The sequence below is a fragment of the Capsicum annuum genome, unplaced genomic scaffold, assembly GCF_002878395.1.
Source record: "Capsicum annuum cultivar UCD-10X-F1 unplaced genomic scaffold, UCD10Xv1.1 ctg5096, whole genome shotgun sequence".
Classification (NCBI taxonomy): Eukaryota; Viridiplantae; Streptophyta; class Magnoliopsida; order Solanales; family Solanaceae; genus Capsicum; species Capsicum annuum.
Window position 1 is genome coordinate 52,089 of NW_025858869.1, and position 16,991 is coordinate 69,079.

At 37.7% G+C, this 16,991-nt stretch overlaps 1 long non-coding RNA gene across 1 annotated transcript; it reads right to left on the bottom strand.

Moving 5' to 3' along the window:
• Positions 1–15,244: 15,244 nt before the first annotated feature.
• On the bottom strand, positions 15,245–16,255 carry LOC124892813. Its single transcript, XR_007050435.1, has 2 exons — positions 15,790–16,255; positions 15,245–15,710 (listed from the first exon to the last, which is right to left on the bottom strand). It is a non-coding gene; the product is annotated as an uncharacterized LOC124892813 (long non-coding RNA).
• Positions 16,256–16,991: the final 736 nt, after the last annotated feature.

The following is a 16,991-nucleotide window of genomic DNA, read 5'->3' on the forward strand; positions in this document are numbered from 1 at the left end:
AAAAACACTTGTAAACATCATGCATAATCAAAATTCCCAAAAGCTTCATAAAATTAACTTATTGTAAACATGTGAATTCATGATTTAGAACAAAAAATTAGGTACTTGGACTCCATGGGTGAAAAGGGCCCATGGATGAACATTTAACATACCTTAAGGCTTTAATTTTGCATGAGAATTCAAGTTCTTGATCATACTAGGGTGGCGAAGCTGGAATTCTTGAGTTTTTTTTAAGAAATAATAGTTGAACTTGATGAATTTGGGTGATGGATAGGGTTTATTTTAAGGAGAAATTGTGGAAATAGGTCATATAATGCCTCAACTGATGATCAATTTCATGTTTTTACGGATTAGGGCCATGGGAAAAGACTTGACAGCCCCAGGAAAATTTAAATTCATAACTGGAATGCTGATTGATCCTGCACCATAACGCGCCAAGGCCTTCATCGCTATTCCACCTCGACACACTACAATCGGGGTGACACTATTTTGGAAATCCAAACGTGGTCCAAACCTCGTCCAAAAAATTTAAAACTTACCCGAGACATGCTACTTACACCCTGAATATGAATCAACTTAAAAACTTACGTCGCAGGGTTGGTAAGGTCACTTTAAAAATCATTGAAGTTAAGAGGACAAAAATAAAATTAAGTCTCCAACACTTACCTAAATTTTCAGGTTCTAAGCCCCTTGTACATACACTATGGGCCGAATTGAGCTAAGAAAAATATGGGTTATTATAATATTAATTCAGTTATCTTCAGATTTCATATGTCAAGTTTACTTTTATCATAAGTTCCAAGCTTAGAAGGCTTAAAAGGTTAGCTTGGGACTACTCGCAGTCTTAAGCACCGTGTGACATCCAGGGGGTACTTTTGGGGCGTTACACTAAGCAAAATAGAAAATAATACAAGTAAATAAAATACTACAAGCTTGCAACTTAAAAACAAAAAAGTTCCCAAATGGTAGCTCACATCGTCTCCACTAATAGTTCTAACATATATATGAACATCAAAAGGGAAAGGAATACATGAAAGTATATATAGAATCTAATTACACATCAAATTACACGTAAAATAATAAATGATATGTAAATGCAATTCAAAGCAATGAATGATGAAGTGAATGGTTGAAAGTCATCGCATGACTTTTTGTATACACTTATTGAGCCCCAATGCTCCCAAAATAGAATCAATGGAGGATCCAATACTCGTATACTATCTTAGAGTTTCCACTAATCTAAGTCTCATATCTCAATCCACTCGACTAACACATTCCTCGGTCTAGGATTTTGTAAAAATGCCTTATTTTCATTTAAAATCAATGTATTCTCAATGGTACCAATATCTCATTAAATATGTATGTATAAATGAGAATATAATTCTCACAATCAAATAAATATAAAGATTATAAATCCATTCAATACATGTATAAGTAAGCCCAGAAATCAAGTCAGTATGTCAATATTTCATAATATCAGTTCTATTTGGCACCATTGGAATAAATATGCATGTAAGACATTCTTAATATTATATCAATCCAAAACTCAGGCATTTCTATCATGATAAGGGAAAACAATGATCAAAAAGGCTTACACTATCTATTATATCCCCACACGGGTATCACATAATGAATAAAGGAATTCAAATGCATAATACGACCAACGATGTCAAATAAAGCCCCCACACAGGCAATAGGCAATAAATAATAGAGCAAGTCAATGAACAAAATATAAGCCCCCACTCGGTCATCATGAAATATATAATATCTTGAAAACATTATCCATAGTTATTTTCTCCAACCCATAGCATGCTTTAGTTATTCATTAACTAGCCAACCTATTATGAAGAAAGTTAAGCCATACCTTTCTCTAAGCATCAAAATCCTAGCCTAAAGTCCTTCAATATGGAGCTTTTCCCTTTTGAACGGCCTCGTAAATAACTAAAGTATACAAATACAATATCAACACATTAAAATAAATCTAATGATACTCATATTTACCATATTTAATTTAGGTAAAAGACAAGTTCAAAAAATGTGTTAAAAAATGGAAGGGGTTAAAATCAGAATTTTATTTTAAAAATACATTCCTCGAGATTACAGAAGTAGAGTTGAAAATTCATGCAAAAATGAGTTAAAAATGAGGTCCAATTCAATGAAAAACTATTTTTAAGGTTTACTAGAAAATCCTCAAAATCTCATTTTGAAACCAATATTAAAGAGTGCTGGAAGTATGCTGGTGAGGCAGGCTTGAGATAGTTGACTGATTTGCTCAACTTCATTTTTAAGACTGTGAGGATTTCTGAGGCTTGGAGATGGAGTACGATGATTTTGTTATATAAAAACAAGGGTGACGCTCAAATTTGCAATATTTATAGAGGTATTAAGCTTTTGAGTCACACTATGAAGATTTGGGAGAGGGTGGTTGAATGGAGATTGAGAAAGGTCGTATCCATTTTGGAGAATCGGTTTGGTTTTATGCCTGGTCACTCGACGACAGAAGCAATCCACCTGGTGAGAAGATTGGTGGAGCAGTATAGGTAAAGGAAGAGGGATTTCCATATGGTGTTCCTCGATCTGGAAAAGGCGTATGACAGAGTCCCTAGGGAGGTGCTTTGGAGATGCTTAGAGGTAAGAGGAGTTTCGGTCACATACATAATAGCTATTAAGGACATGTACGAGGGAGGTAAGACTCGGATGAGGATGACGGGAGATGACTCATAGCATTTTCCAGTCGAGACTGATTTGCATCAGGGATCGACTCTTAGCCCATTCCTTTTTGCATTGGTGTTGGACGTGCTGATGCGGAGGATTCAAGGTGAGGTGCCGTGTTGTATGTTATTTACAGATGATGTAGTGCTAATTGATGAGACACGAAGGGGTGTGAATGAGAAATTAGAGGTTTTGAGGCAAACCCTTGAATCTAAGGGTTCAAGTTGAGTAGGTCCAAGACAAGGTATTTGGAATGCAAGTTTAGTGACTCGTGTATGGAGGATGGTGTGGTCGTGAGGTTGGATTCTTAGGATGTTTGTAAGAAGGATATTTTTAAGTATCTTGGGTCTATGATTCTGGGGAATGGTGAGATTGATGAGGATGTCTCTAAATGTATTGGAGAAGGCTGGATGAAATAGAGGCTCTCCTCGGGAGTGTTGTGTGATAAGAAGTTACCCTTTAAGCTTAAAGGCAAATTCTACAGAGTGGCAGTCCATCCGGTCATGCGGTCTGGAGCGGAGTGTTGGCCAGTCAAGAAATCACATATTCAAAGATTGAAGGTTGCAGAAATGAGAATGTTGCGCTGGATGTGTGGCCTTACTAGAGGGAATAAAGTTAGGAATGAGACTATCTGGGAGAAGGTGGAAGTGGCTTTGGTGGAGGATAAGATGCGAGAAGGAAGGTTGAGATGGTTTGAGCATGTGATGAGAAGGGGCACGGATGCCCCAGTTCGGAGGTACGAATGGCTAGCTTTGGATGGTTTAGGAGAAGTAGAGGTAGTTCAAAGAAATACTGGAAGGAGGTAATTAGGCAGGACATGGAGCTATTTCAGCTTACTGAGGACATGACCCTAGACAGAAAGGTGTCGAGGTCGCGGATTAGGGTAGAAGGCTAGTGTGAGTGGGTGGGTTGTGGCTGGGTGTTAGGAAAGTTTGGGTGTGATAGGAGTCTTAGGTCTGTGAATGTGTGTTACTACTACATGGGTGTCCGTTTTCCTTATTTCTTATTACGTATTGTTCGTTGTTCTATTATTTCTTTTTCTCAAATATCTAGTGTTATTATTTCTTACCTTTTATTTTGTTATGCTACCCATCTAGTTTTATATTTCATTATGACTTTGTTATATTATTCTTTATCTTGAGCCGGGGGTCTATCGAAAAAAACCTCTCTACTTCCTTGGAGGTAGCGGTATTGACTGCGTACATTTTACCCTCCTCAGACCTTTACTTTATGGGAATACACTGGGACTGTTGTTGTTGTTATTGTTGTTGTTGCTTTGATAATATAATTCAATGTAAAGTAATGAAAACAAGATTTTAGAGAACACCCAAAGCTCAAATGGTGATGAAAACCCTAGTAATTTCCCAAACATAAAGCTCAAGATCTAAAAATGTTGAAAATTGTAAAAAGGAGTATATATATACAACGATGGCCATTTTATCGGCTAAATGACCGCTAAGGCAGTATCAAACTACTAAAGTAGCCTTCACTTAAGTGACACCTAGCTGCTAAAGTGGTTATCGCTTAAGTGATCCTAGGCTGCTAAAGAGGTTATCACTTAAGCAATCCTTGACTGTTTTAGCAGTTGTACCAGATGACAAGTCATCATTAATTTTGCCAAGTTTTCAATATTGTTGATTGATCCCTTGAGATTTGTTTAGAATCTTCTGAATATAGACGAACTATGATACTAGACAAATTTCAGTGTCCTGGACTCAATTGTAGTGTTGGATTTTTGAAAAAGATTGTTTCTGAACAAATTAGCCCCCTATACCCTTTTAAGGCATATTTTACTAATTTTCAAATGAAAGGTTGAAATGTATAATACTGGTTGCGAACCTGAACCAACCCCACTAATACCCCAAATTTGATATTTCTAACCTAATGGAACTGTTTAAATCGCCATCCGGCACTAAGAACATCGACTATTGATCGAAGTCAACTATAGGACTTTTATAGCCCCTATGAACCTTAAACTCTCCCAAAATCCATTCGAGAGCACTGGGAACCAAGCAAATCATTAACACACCCCAAAATCAATATATAGCAACTACAGAGAAAGGCAAAATTGTCAAATCACGTATAAATGAAATTTCACAAAGCAGTCATTACATTTCAAAAGACATAGGAGTACACATTCTACTCCAAGCCCCTAATGCTCTCTTGGTAATAGTATTTGTCCTAGATCAGATATAACTTTTTCAATAGACCTCAATAGTTTGGATCACTTTACTTGGTAATCTAAACATTTAGGCCTAATAAGATTGAATGTCAAATAATACTGTCTGAACTAGTTAGTTGTACTCTATCAGCATATGAGAGTTTCTTGGCAGTCCAAGTTGTAATTTTCTTCACAATTTTCTATATCAATGGTTTCCACGGTAGCATGGTTAAATTTTTAGTTTATAAAGCTATGCCCAAATATTTAAAAGGAAGTACACCTTCTACAAACCCAAGAAGCTAAATAAAATCATCTTTAACTATTTGAGATACACCTCCAAAGTATACACAACTCTTATCAATATTCGCATTCAAACCAGATATTAAGGATAATTGAGTAAAGATTCTATGAACAGCCTTAACAAAATCCACATCACCTCTAGCAAACATCAGTAGAACATCAACATAGCTTAAACCACTTTATCATATTTTGATTGATATTTAAACATTCCATCCTGCTTTGACCCTATCAAAGCCCTACTTAGATATTTCATAGCAAGGTCAATAGATAAGGAGACATAGGATTTAACAACCTAATTTTCTGGAACCGAAACGTCACACGGTGCTCATGATCCCGAAGGACCACAAGCTAACCCTCTACTGATATTTGTACCTGAGCACTGCATAATATAGATAATAAATGCGAAAACTGGCCATAAGGTTCAAAACATCTAAAAATACTCAAAACTGAAAACTGAATACTGATACATCTGTTCGAAAAGCCTCTAAACTGTCTGAACTATGGAGTTGATAGGACATGTCCGCAACTTACTCCATCTACTAAAAATAAACTAACTATGATACGAAAATAAAATAAGGATCATCTTCGAATAAAGAGGACGCACTGCTATGTCTACTGCTGTTGACTAGGATGGAGCTGCTAGGGGTACTCTGGATCTCGTGCCTCTGAACCTATGGTGTCAAATAAAACACCATAGCGCAAATGCGTCAGTACAAAAATATACTGAGTATGAAGATGAGGTAAGGCTAAATGCAAGGGCTTATGCATGAACAATTACTTAACTGAATAATCATGAGAATACTGAATGAGGGCATATGCATGAATGCACAAACCATAACTAAAAACATCACAACTCAAAATACTGAAACTCGGATACTAATTTACTAACATTTGAACTCACTACTAATATTGAGATACTGAACAACTGAATCTCCTGATATAGAAAACTGAGTATTGAAATTGAGATCAGTCCCATCTAGAGAGTGAACTCGAAAACTAATGATACTGAAGCTGATTAACTGAATCTACTCATATCAATGACTGAAAGCTGACCTTACTACTCTCGACTGACTGAATCTGAGACCAAATCTCTCTAACGGATGATCCATGAATCTACTATCAATGATAAGAAAAGATTATGTTTGATATCAAACCTATCTAGTGAAAGATCTCTGAATCTAATAATGAGAATACTCAACTGAATCTGAGACTGAGATCAAGACTATTAACGAGTGATTTTTGGATCTGATAATGAGATTACTCAACTGAATCTGAGACTGAGATCAAGCCTATCTAACGGGTAATCTCTAGATCTGATAATGAGATTACTCAACTGAATCTGAGATTGAGATCAACCCAATCTAACGGATGATATTTGGATCTAATAATGAGATTACTCAACTAAATCTGAGACTGAGATCAAGCCTATCTAATGGTGATCTCTGGATCTGATAATATTGATACTGAATATCTTTATGTGAGACTATGCCTATCTAGCGGGTGGTCCATGAATCAATAGAACTATCTGAGTTCCTTACTGACCTAGGTAATTGTATCTGACAGTCCTGATTTCTGAGTTCTACTCTGAAGATTGATACTGAATCTGTAACTGTGGGAGTGCTCACTTAACTGACATGCCCCAAATCTAAACTGTTTGGGTCCAACCTGTAACTCCAGCTGGAAGGGTGTCAATACCATGCCACAGGTAAAGACCTTAACTCTGGTCAAGCCTATCTAATGGGTAACCCTCACAGAAAGTCAAGGAAGTCAAGCCTAAGGCAGTATAATAGTCAAGCCTTATTCTAATGGGTGACTCCTTCTCCTGCACTGGCTAAGTAGTCCTAGAGTTCAGGGATTGCTCCTAATGACTCTGCCTCTCTAATGGGGAGTCGCCATCCCTGCACTCGCTCGGTGCTAGCTCCTACTCCCAACTGACAGACTCTGAACTAATTCTTAACTGAACTTAAACTGAGTTGAATCTGATACTGATCATGTTTCTCGAATGATCTAACTGAGTTAAGCTAAATTCACTTGGTTCCGTATCTAACGGAATATTACTGAATCTCGTTATCTAACTGAATGATACTGAGCTCTGAAAAGATTACTCGAATACTACTGAGGTCTGAACTGAACACTCGAATTTTACTAGGTCTGAGCTGAGTACTGAACTGAGGCTAGAATATTAGCGATACTGAGATTACTGAAGTTCTGCATCTATATGAGAGTACAAAGTTCTATAACAAACTAAGTTCTGAGAATTGTGGCTTGACTGAAATTATTGTGAAAACTGACACTGGATCTAGACTGCAGCTAAATTATTGGGTATAAATACCCTCAGGACTCGATAACATAAAAGTAAAACATAACCATTGTTGAATAATCAAGACCATAGACATTCATTCACCATCACAATCACTAAAGCATCTCCTCAACATTTAGGAATCATAAACATGTAATAACATAGGGAAATATGTTATTGGCTCATACTCCATTCAACTAGGTCTTGCATCAAACACTTAGCATGTATTAAAGTCTTAGAATGTATCAAAGAGCACATAATTGAGGGAACTTCATGCTCATAATTCATTCACTAAGGCTTTTCAACAAACACTTGGCATGCAAGGGCTTGCACACAATTGGGGATTTCTACCCAACATGCTATAATGACACTAATTCCTTCACATAATCATTTTATCAAACATATGGGGAGCATGCTTTGCTTATTCAACAATTTCTACACTTAATTGACATGAACACATCACTTAACAAGCAACTTGAAGAGAGTTTATTATGAACATCACATGAATATCACATACTAGGGTCAAAGCTTGAAACCTCATAAACAAAACATGAATTAAAACTCAATAATAGCATGAACTCCAATTTCAATTCACATAAATCATGAAAACTCATAAACATAAAGATCTTTGAAATTTAGAAAAGGGTTCTTGAACTTCTTGGATGAAAGGGACCCAAGAATCAACATCTGCATACCTTAGGAAACACTTTCTTGAAGGCTCTTGGAGAGATTCTTGATTTCTTGATTTCTCTTGATTTTTTTCTTGAAGAAAAAAGAAGGGTTTTGATTTTGTAGAAACCCTATATTTTGATGTTGAAGAGGAGAAATAAAGTTGTAAGCCTTGATCGAATATAAATAGGGGCTGAAAAGAGTGGGAGAAAGACCAAAAAGCCCTTTATAAAAATGAGTTAAAAATGCTGAACAGGAGCTGCGATGGTTGAAGCGATGGTCCGTCGCTAGTCTGACGGTCCGTTGGATCGTCCGTCACACATCGATCAGAAAAATAATACACTGCCTCAATGCGACGGTCCGTCGCAAACCCGACGGTCCATCGAATCGTCTGTCGCACGTTAGCTAGGATAAGGCCACACTACCTCAGCGGCGACGGTCCAAGCGATAGTCCGTCGTAGCCTTGGCGGTCCGTCATCCTGGCCGTTGCACTTAGGCCAGTCACTTCCTTGGTTGCGACGGTCTGGGCGACGGTTCGTCAACCCGACCATCGCACCTGGGCGGTTTTGACTGCTTTCAATAAAATGACCATAACTTTCTCATTCGATGTCGGATTTTGACGAAATTGGTATCAACGAAAAACATATTCAATTCTCTACATGAAAAAAAGTTGATATTAGGGAAATTCTACGTGGTTCAAAATATTTCTCACTTGGGAAGATACTTCTCAATCTTTTAGGACCGAATTTACGCTATGCTCTAAGGCTCAGACTACGAGAGAATTTTGCGGGGTCTTACATAGAATCACCTTGTATCAACCCCTATGCTGCATTAAAGGGTTCTATATACTCCCGATTCACACCTAGTGAGTATCTGACTTTCTAAACATATTCCATTACCCACCCTAGAAATTTTGCAAGAAATCCTATATATTCCATGACCTGTTTTAATTATATTCATTACACACTATCATAAGCTTTCTAGAGATCTACCTTTAACATATACCTGGCTGATATATGTTTTTTATTATCAGCTTGAACAAGTTCATAGGCCAAAAGAATATTATCAGTTATCTTTGTTTTTGTGGTAACCTTAATTGAGCTTCAAAAATAATGCTTGCTATAACCTATCGCATTCTTGCTGCTAAAACCTTATAGATCAACTTTGATAATACTATACAACAGGAAATAGATCTGTATTCTTTCACTTTTTAGGATAAGTAGTTTTAGGGTGTAAAGTAACAGTGCAGTTAATAGGTCTATACATTTTACATGTATGAAAGAACTCTTTCACATCATCAACTAGATCCTCTTTTATCACAAGTAAAGAAGTTTTTGAAAAAGTAGCATTATAACAATCCTCCCCTGGTGCTTTGTCTAACCCTACATCATTCAGCCTTTCAAAATTTTACTTTTTGTTACTTTAGAAACTAAGAACAACTATCGATCATTGTTTAGTACTGGTCCAAGTTTCATTATTTTCCCATCTAAGCAGGTAGAATAGTATAAATTTTACTCATACACCCTTTGTAAAATTGTACAAATTCATCTTTAATAGCTATAGAATGAACCAGAATATTGCTTAAAAGAGAAGTGATGCTCTAAATATGCTTAATAAGTTGCCTTTCTTTCATGACTGCAGCAAAGTATTTAGTATTGGCATCACCTAAGGGAAGCCAATTTTCTCTAACTTTCTGTTTCATGACACGTTCTTCAATTAAGGACCATTTCTCCAGATTAATTAGCATCTCTTTTTCCTTCTGTACACGTAAAAACGTCTTGGCTTATTATCTGGTTATAGATGTTGAATTTTTTGTTGATTGATTACTTTGTAATAGTGTTTTACATGTGAATCTTTTTATTGTTCTTAGTATTTTTGGAGTGTGTTACCTTGTCTGATTACTGTTACTTGATGTACTAGCATATACATTAATTGTGGTAGTATTAGTTTCCTCTATTGACTATTGTTTATCAAAATTTGCGTTATATTGTTGATTTTGTTGCTCTCTATCTGTTATAGATTGTTGTCTGTGCCCCTAGCTCTTTTATTGACTTCATTTTAACTAGTGTGCCCTTTTACCTTATCTTGATCCCCCTTTGTTACATAGTGGCTATGATTGGCGATGGTAGACTAGGGTTATGTCATAGGTCAGGGTCAGGGTTAGGAGGTGTTGTGTCTGGGTCGGGGTTTGGGGGTTGAGTCTGGGTTGGGTATAGGATCGAGTTTAAGATTAGGGGCTAAGGGTAGTAAGGTTAGGCAGGATAAGGGAGCTTTTAGGTTGCGAGTTGGGTCTTGAAACATTGGTACTTTGTAGGGTAAGTCTATAGAGCTGGTGAAGATTCTTAGAAAGAGGAGGGTTAGTGCAGCATATGTTCAGGAAACTAAATGGGTAGGCACTAAAGCAAGAGATATGGATGGATATAAGTTGTGGTAATCGGGTAGCGTGAGACATAGAAATGGGGTAGGTATCTTAGCAGATGAAGATCTTAGGAAACAGGTGGTAGAGGTAAAGAGAGTTAGTGATAAACTGATGTCTATTTAGTTGGTCATGGGAGGGACTACGGTGAACGTTATTAGTGCCTACGCCCTGTATGTAGGTTTGGATGAAGAGGAGAAGAAGGAATTCTAGGAGGTTTTAGATGAGGTGGTGAGGAGCATTCCAAGCACTGAGAAACTTTTTGTGGAAGGGGATTTCAATGGGCATATTGGGTCTTTGTCAAGAGGGTATGATGATGTGCATGGAGGTTTCGATTTTGGTAAGCAAAATAAAGGAGGAGTTTCTCTGTTGGATTTTTCTAGGGCTTTTGAGTTGTGGATAGCAAATTTGAGCTTTCCAAAGAAGGAGGATCACCTTATTACGCTTCGTAGTTCAGTGGCCAAAACTCAGATAGACTTTTTGCTTCTTAGAAAAAGGTATAGAGCACTATGTAAAGACTGTAAAGTCATACATAGCGAGAATCTCTCGACTCAACATAGGTTGTTGGTGATGGACTTGGTTATCAATAAAGGCAAAAAGAAGAGAAGAAGGGAGGCACGACCCAGGATTAAGTGGGGTAGCTTAACTTTGGCTAGTACTTCGGAGATGGAAGAGAAGTTGAAGAGTAGGGGGTCTTGGGAGAGTAGAGGGGGTGTGGATAATTTGTGGGAGATGACTGCCAGTTGCATTAGGAAGACCGCTAGAGAGGTGTTGGGTATCTCGAGAGGTCGATCTAGCAAACATCAAGGAGACTGGTGGTGGAACGAAGAGGTCAAGAGAAAGGTGGAGTCTAAGAAGGTGGCTTATGCTAGGTTGGTTGGAAAAAAGGATGATGAGGAAAGGAAGAAGAATAAGAAGGAGTATAAGGTAGCTAGAAGAGAGGCTAAGTTAGCGGTTACGACGGCTAAGACAACAGCTTTTAAGAGTTTATATGCGGCTTTAGAGGAGAAAGAAGGAGATATGAAGTTGTATAGGATGGCTAAGACCATGAAGCGGAGGGATCGTGACCTTGACCAAGTGAAGTACATCAAAAGAGGGGAAGGTATAGTATTGTAGAGGATACCCTCATTAGGGAGAGGTGGCAGCCCTATTTTCATACACTTTTGAACGACAAAAGGGACAAAGATTCTGTGTTGAGAGACTTAGAGATATCTAAGGAGGGTCACAATTATAGTTCTTGTAGGCGTATTAAGGTTGAGAAAACCAAGGGAGCTATTCGCAGGATGCAGCGGGGTAGGGCGACAGGGCCAGACGAGATTCTAGTAGATTTTTGGAAGAGCACTAGCAGGGTAGGTCTCGAGTGGTTGACATGGTTGTTTAAAATTATTTTTAGAGCTGCTAAGATTCCTGAAGCATGGAGATGGAGCACGATGATTCCAGTGTATAAGAACAGGGGAGACATTCAGAGTTGTAACAACTATAGAGGTATTAAGTTTTTGAGTCATACTATGAAGGTTTGGGAAAGGGTGGTAGAGTTGAGGATAAGGTGGATCATGACGATCTCTGAGAATCAATTCGGATTCATGCCTGGTCGCTCGACCACTGAGGCCATTCACCTTGTGAGGAGATTAGTGGAGCAGTTTTGAGACAAGAAGAAGGACTTGTACATGGTGTTTATTGATCTAGATAAGCATATGACAGAGTTCCCAGGGAGATTCTGTAGAGGTGCTTGGAGGCTAGAGGGGTGCCCGTGGCATATACTAGGTCGATTCAGGATATGTATGATGGTGCGAAGACTCGTGTGAGGACGGTAGGTGAAGATTCGGAGCACTTCACAGTTTTGATAGGGTTGCACCAGGGATCGACTCTTAGCCCATTTCTCTTTGCCTTGGTGATGGATTTTTTGATGCGATATATTCAAGGGGAGCTGCCTTGGTGTATGTAATTTACAAATGATATGGTTCTGATCGATGAGATTCGGGGTGGAGTTAATGATAAGTTGGAGATTTGGAGACAGACGTTTGAATCTAAAGGTTTTCGGTTAAGTAGAACCAAGACGGAGTACTTGGAGTATAAGTTTAGTGATATATCACAAGATGATGAAGTGGTTGTGAAGTTAGACTCTAAGGCCATCCAGAAGAGGGAGAGTTTCAAGTATCTGAGGTCCATAATTTAGGGTAATAGTAAGACTGACGAAGATGTCATGCATCGTATTGGGGCAGGGTGGTTGAAGTAGAGGCTCGCTTCGGGATTCCTTTGTGATAAGAAGGTGCCCCCGAATCTTAAAGGTAAGTTCTACAGAGTGGTAGTCCGAACGGCTATGTTGTATGGAGTAGAGTGTTGGCCAGTTAAGAACTCTCACATCCAAAAGGTGAAGGTGGCAGAGATGCAAATGTTGCAATGGATGTGTGGACATACCAAGAAAGATAGGATGAGGATTGAGATTATTTGGGAGAAGGTGGGAGTTGCCTCGGTGGAGGATAAGTTGCAAGAAGTAAGGCTACATTAGTTTGGGCATGTGATGAGGAGAGGCCCTGATACTCTAGTGTGGAAGTGTGAGACTCTAGCTATGGATGGTTTAGGCGGGATAGAGGTAGACCAAAGAAATATTTGAGGGAGGTGATTAGGAATGATATGGAGCAATTACTGCTTACAGAGAACATGACCCTTGATAGAAAAGCGTGGAGGACGAGGATTAGGGTAGAGGGTTACGGGGTGGGAACATGGCGGTAGTAATGGGGGAGTGTTCCTTTGGGTCTGCAGTTTCTGGTTCATAGTGTTGTGGCTGTAGTTTTTGGGGCTAGTGGTGTTGGCTCTTTCGCATCCCGTACTAGTTTATTATGCACTTATCTTTTGTGTTTGTTATACTGTTAGTTTGTTTTGTGTACCATACTAGTTTAAACGCGCTTACTTTTTGTATTGGTTATACTGTTATTGGTCCTAAGCCTGGGGTCTATTGAAATCAGCTTCTCTACTTCTCTTGAGGTAGTGGTATGGTCTACATACACTCTACCCTCCCCAGACCCCACTAGGTGGTAATACACTAGGTATGTTGTTGTTGTTGTTGTTGTTGTTGTTGATTGAAGCTTCAGTATGCATATTTCTCATTTCTGTCTGTACTCGTTGTAACTCACTTTTGTGTAATCTTCTGGTGGATTCTTTAAAATACCTTTTTATTTAGCTCCTTGAAATTATTCTTAAGTTGTTTCAAAGTCAACCACATGTGCTTCATCTTCCCTCCTTGAGTCCTTCTTTTCCAACCTTATGTCATAATTTCACATAATTAGAGTGTTCTAACCAAATATTGAAGAATTTAAAAAGCAATTTTGAAGACCATGTAACCTGAGAGATATTGAACAACATCGGTAAGTAGTCTTAGATATTAGGTAGATCATATTCAGTAACAAGATGCCCCCAGCTCCATATCCACTCATTATTCCCAAATATTCTATCTAACCTATTGTAGATTCTATCGATTATTAGCACCATATTTATTGCACCTAGTTTAAAAATCTCCCTTTCATTAAAATTCAGTAAAACCTATAATAGACACACATGTTGCAAAGTCGTTAATTTCTATAGTTGACACAGGATTGCCAAACAATCTATCTTGAATAGTTAAAACCACATTAAAATTTCCATCAATGAGCCAAGGTAGTGTGACACCCTGAGTAATACCCTACAAATCATCCCATAAGTTTTTTATCTGTTTCATGTTATTGAATCCATAAACAACTATGAGTAAGCATTCCATTCCTCCTAGTCTACTTTTAATGTGGCAATGTATGTACTGAACTACAGCTTTGATATAAGTGACCTCTAGCATTCTATTATCCCAAATGACCCAAATTCTCCCATTAATAGCATTAGTGTAATTATATAAGAACAATCAACCTGGTGTAAAATGTTGTACTACTTTATTAGCATTTACCATTATGTTCCTTTACTTTATTCTCTATTACTCCTACTAAATGAAGATGCTTAGTATGTAGGAAATTCTTTAGTTCCTTATACCCAAATAACCCAAATTCTCCCATTGATAGCGTTAGTGTAATTATATAAGAACAATCAATCTAGTGTAAAATGTTGTACTACTTTATTAGCATTTAGCATTATGTTCCTTTACTTTATTCTCTATTACTCCTACTAAATGAAGATGCTTAGTATGTAGGAAATTCTTTAGTTCGTTTTATTTATACTATTTATTCCCCCCCCCCCCCCCCCCCCCCCCCAACCTTAACGTTCCAATGACCCAATTCATTGAGATTTTGAAGTACACCTTTATCAGATGGATTGTTCTTACTCCGCACACTCTCTGCTACAGTCAAGGCTCCAAATCTACTCCTCAGTGATGTATATTAAAGATCAAGAAAGTCATGGAATTTCAATGTCTGTTGTATTCTCCAGTTTCTGCTTGCTTGATCTTGACTTATTAACCACTGCATCTACAACTTCATTAATTTCATAGACTAATGGTGGTGCAAACTCCACCTCACCAGTTTGTGGTTCATGTGCTTCAATAAGTTTATTAACCTCATGGATAATCTACCCTCTATAGATCTAGTTCTGCACCATTCTTGTCATTATTCTACTTTTTTTAGCTATACATTCATCAGCACATAGAAGTTTGCCCACTACACTTGCAATTCTAGTAAGGGAATCATAGCCCTAACAATTCATTGATAAATTAGGAAAACTAGCCGATAAGGAAATCTCCATTAAGAATTCATCATTAAAGTTAAAATCTACAGACCATTGTTTAAGAATGATAGCTCTATTGTTAAACATATGAGGACCAGAATACAAAATGTGTTGCATCTCTGCCACAGTCTGGAACCTAATAACATAGTAACCATCTTCATAAAGGTAAAAAAATCATATGTAACAATGTCTATCCAGGTTCTATCTTTGTACCCCCTTATATAGTTATATCCAGGCAACTTTCCTATAACATAAGCTATTAGAGCACCTCTCCATTTTGCATTCTCCTTTTCCACCTCCTCTCTATCCAATTGCACTATAATTTCACTATTTATAACAATAGAAGGGATATAGTTTAAAGAGGTAGGCATTTCCCCAAGGCATTGATATGATGACTCTCTCAATTACACGGATCTGGTGTATCATATGGGATTTGCCTTTTCTATTGATTCCTGCGGATTGGATCAAAAACAATTCTTGAATGAGGGCATACCATGAGATGCTACTCTATTTTGTTTAAAAAAAACTTACGCGTGGATTCTCTGATGGGTTTGCATCATCTTCATGGATATCAGCTTCCCCCAAATTATGACACAAATTCTATTTGTAGTTCTTGTCCTGTTTCTTTAGACACTCGCACAGGTTCAGTAGATTGACACTATTCTATTGGTTGTGAGCTCGAGATCTACAAATTCAAATCAGGGCTTTTCCCCAACCTTCCTTTCATATCTCCTTCAATTGATTTTCCAGTAGATTTACCCATATTCTGATTCATCGACTCATTAATTAGACTAGATTTGATTGTAGTGTGTTGTTCATTGACATAGTCCTTTTAGGATTAAGCTTCAGTTCAGGTGTTATCAGATCCCTAATTAGAGGTGCAACTTGCGTCTGTTCATTGTCGATATGTGCCGCACTGGTTATATCACCAACTGACTGCACTCCTCCGCTTTGGTGCGATGAATTATTCATAGTGTCATGCTTCTTGGACAAATTAATTAAGGGTGACAAAAAAGTTTCAAAACTAAAAATGAGTGACACGGGTGTTAAATATTGAGTTGAGGTAACAATTTTAAGATTAATATTAATGACGCTAATTTTATAATCTTCAAGTTTTATTATTTACACAAAGATCCCTATATCATATTTACACAAAGATTCCTACACCATCTCCATCACTCCTCCTCCACATCATTTTTGTTGCTGCCACCGCCACCTCATCTTCCTCTACTATCACTATCACTACTTTGTCACCTCTTCCAGATTCACCATTATTTCCTCCTTCTGTATAACTATCGCATATTTTTCTTCTTTCTCTTCCACCATCATCGCTATCAACACCGCAACAAATGTCATCTTCCCATTCGACGTCATCACCAGCACCACCACCTCTCATTTTACCATAAATATCATTTTTTTGTGGCTCCTCCTCCAACCACTTCTTTTTCAGAAATTAAGTATCGAAATTGTTGTAACAACTATCGAAGTTGCTCAGCAACAGTCAAAGTTGTTGCAGCAACAATCAAAGTTGTTGCAGCAACTTCGACAGTTGCTGCAACAACTTCGATAATTATTGTAATACAACTAATAGTAGTTGTTGCAGCAATTACCGTAACTGTTGCAGCAACTATGATAGTTGCTGAAGCAACTCTCATAGTTACTGAATTATTTCTTCATTCATTTTTAAAAGAAATCAAAAATTTTCTTTTCAAACTTCTCAATTTTTTTAAAAA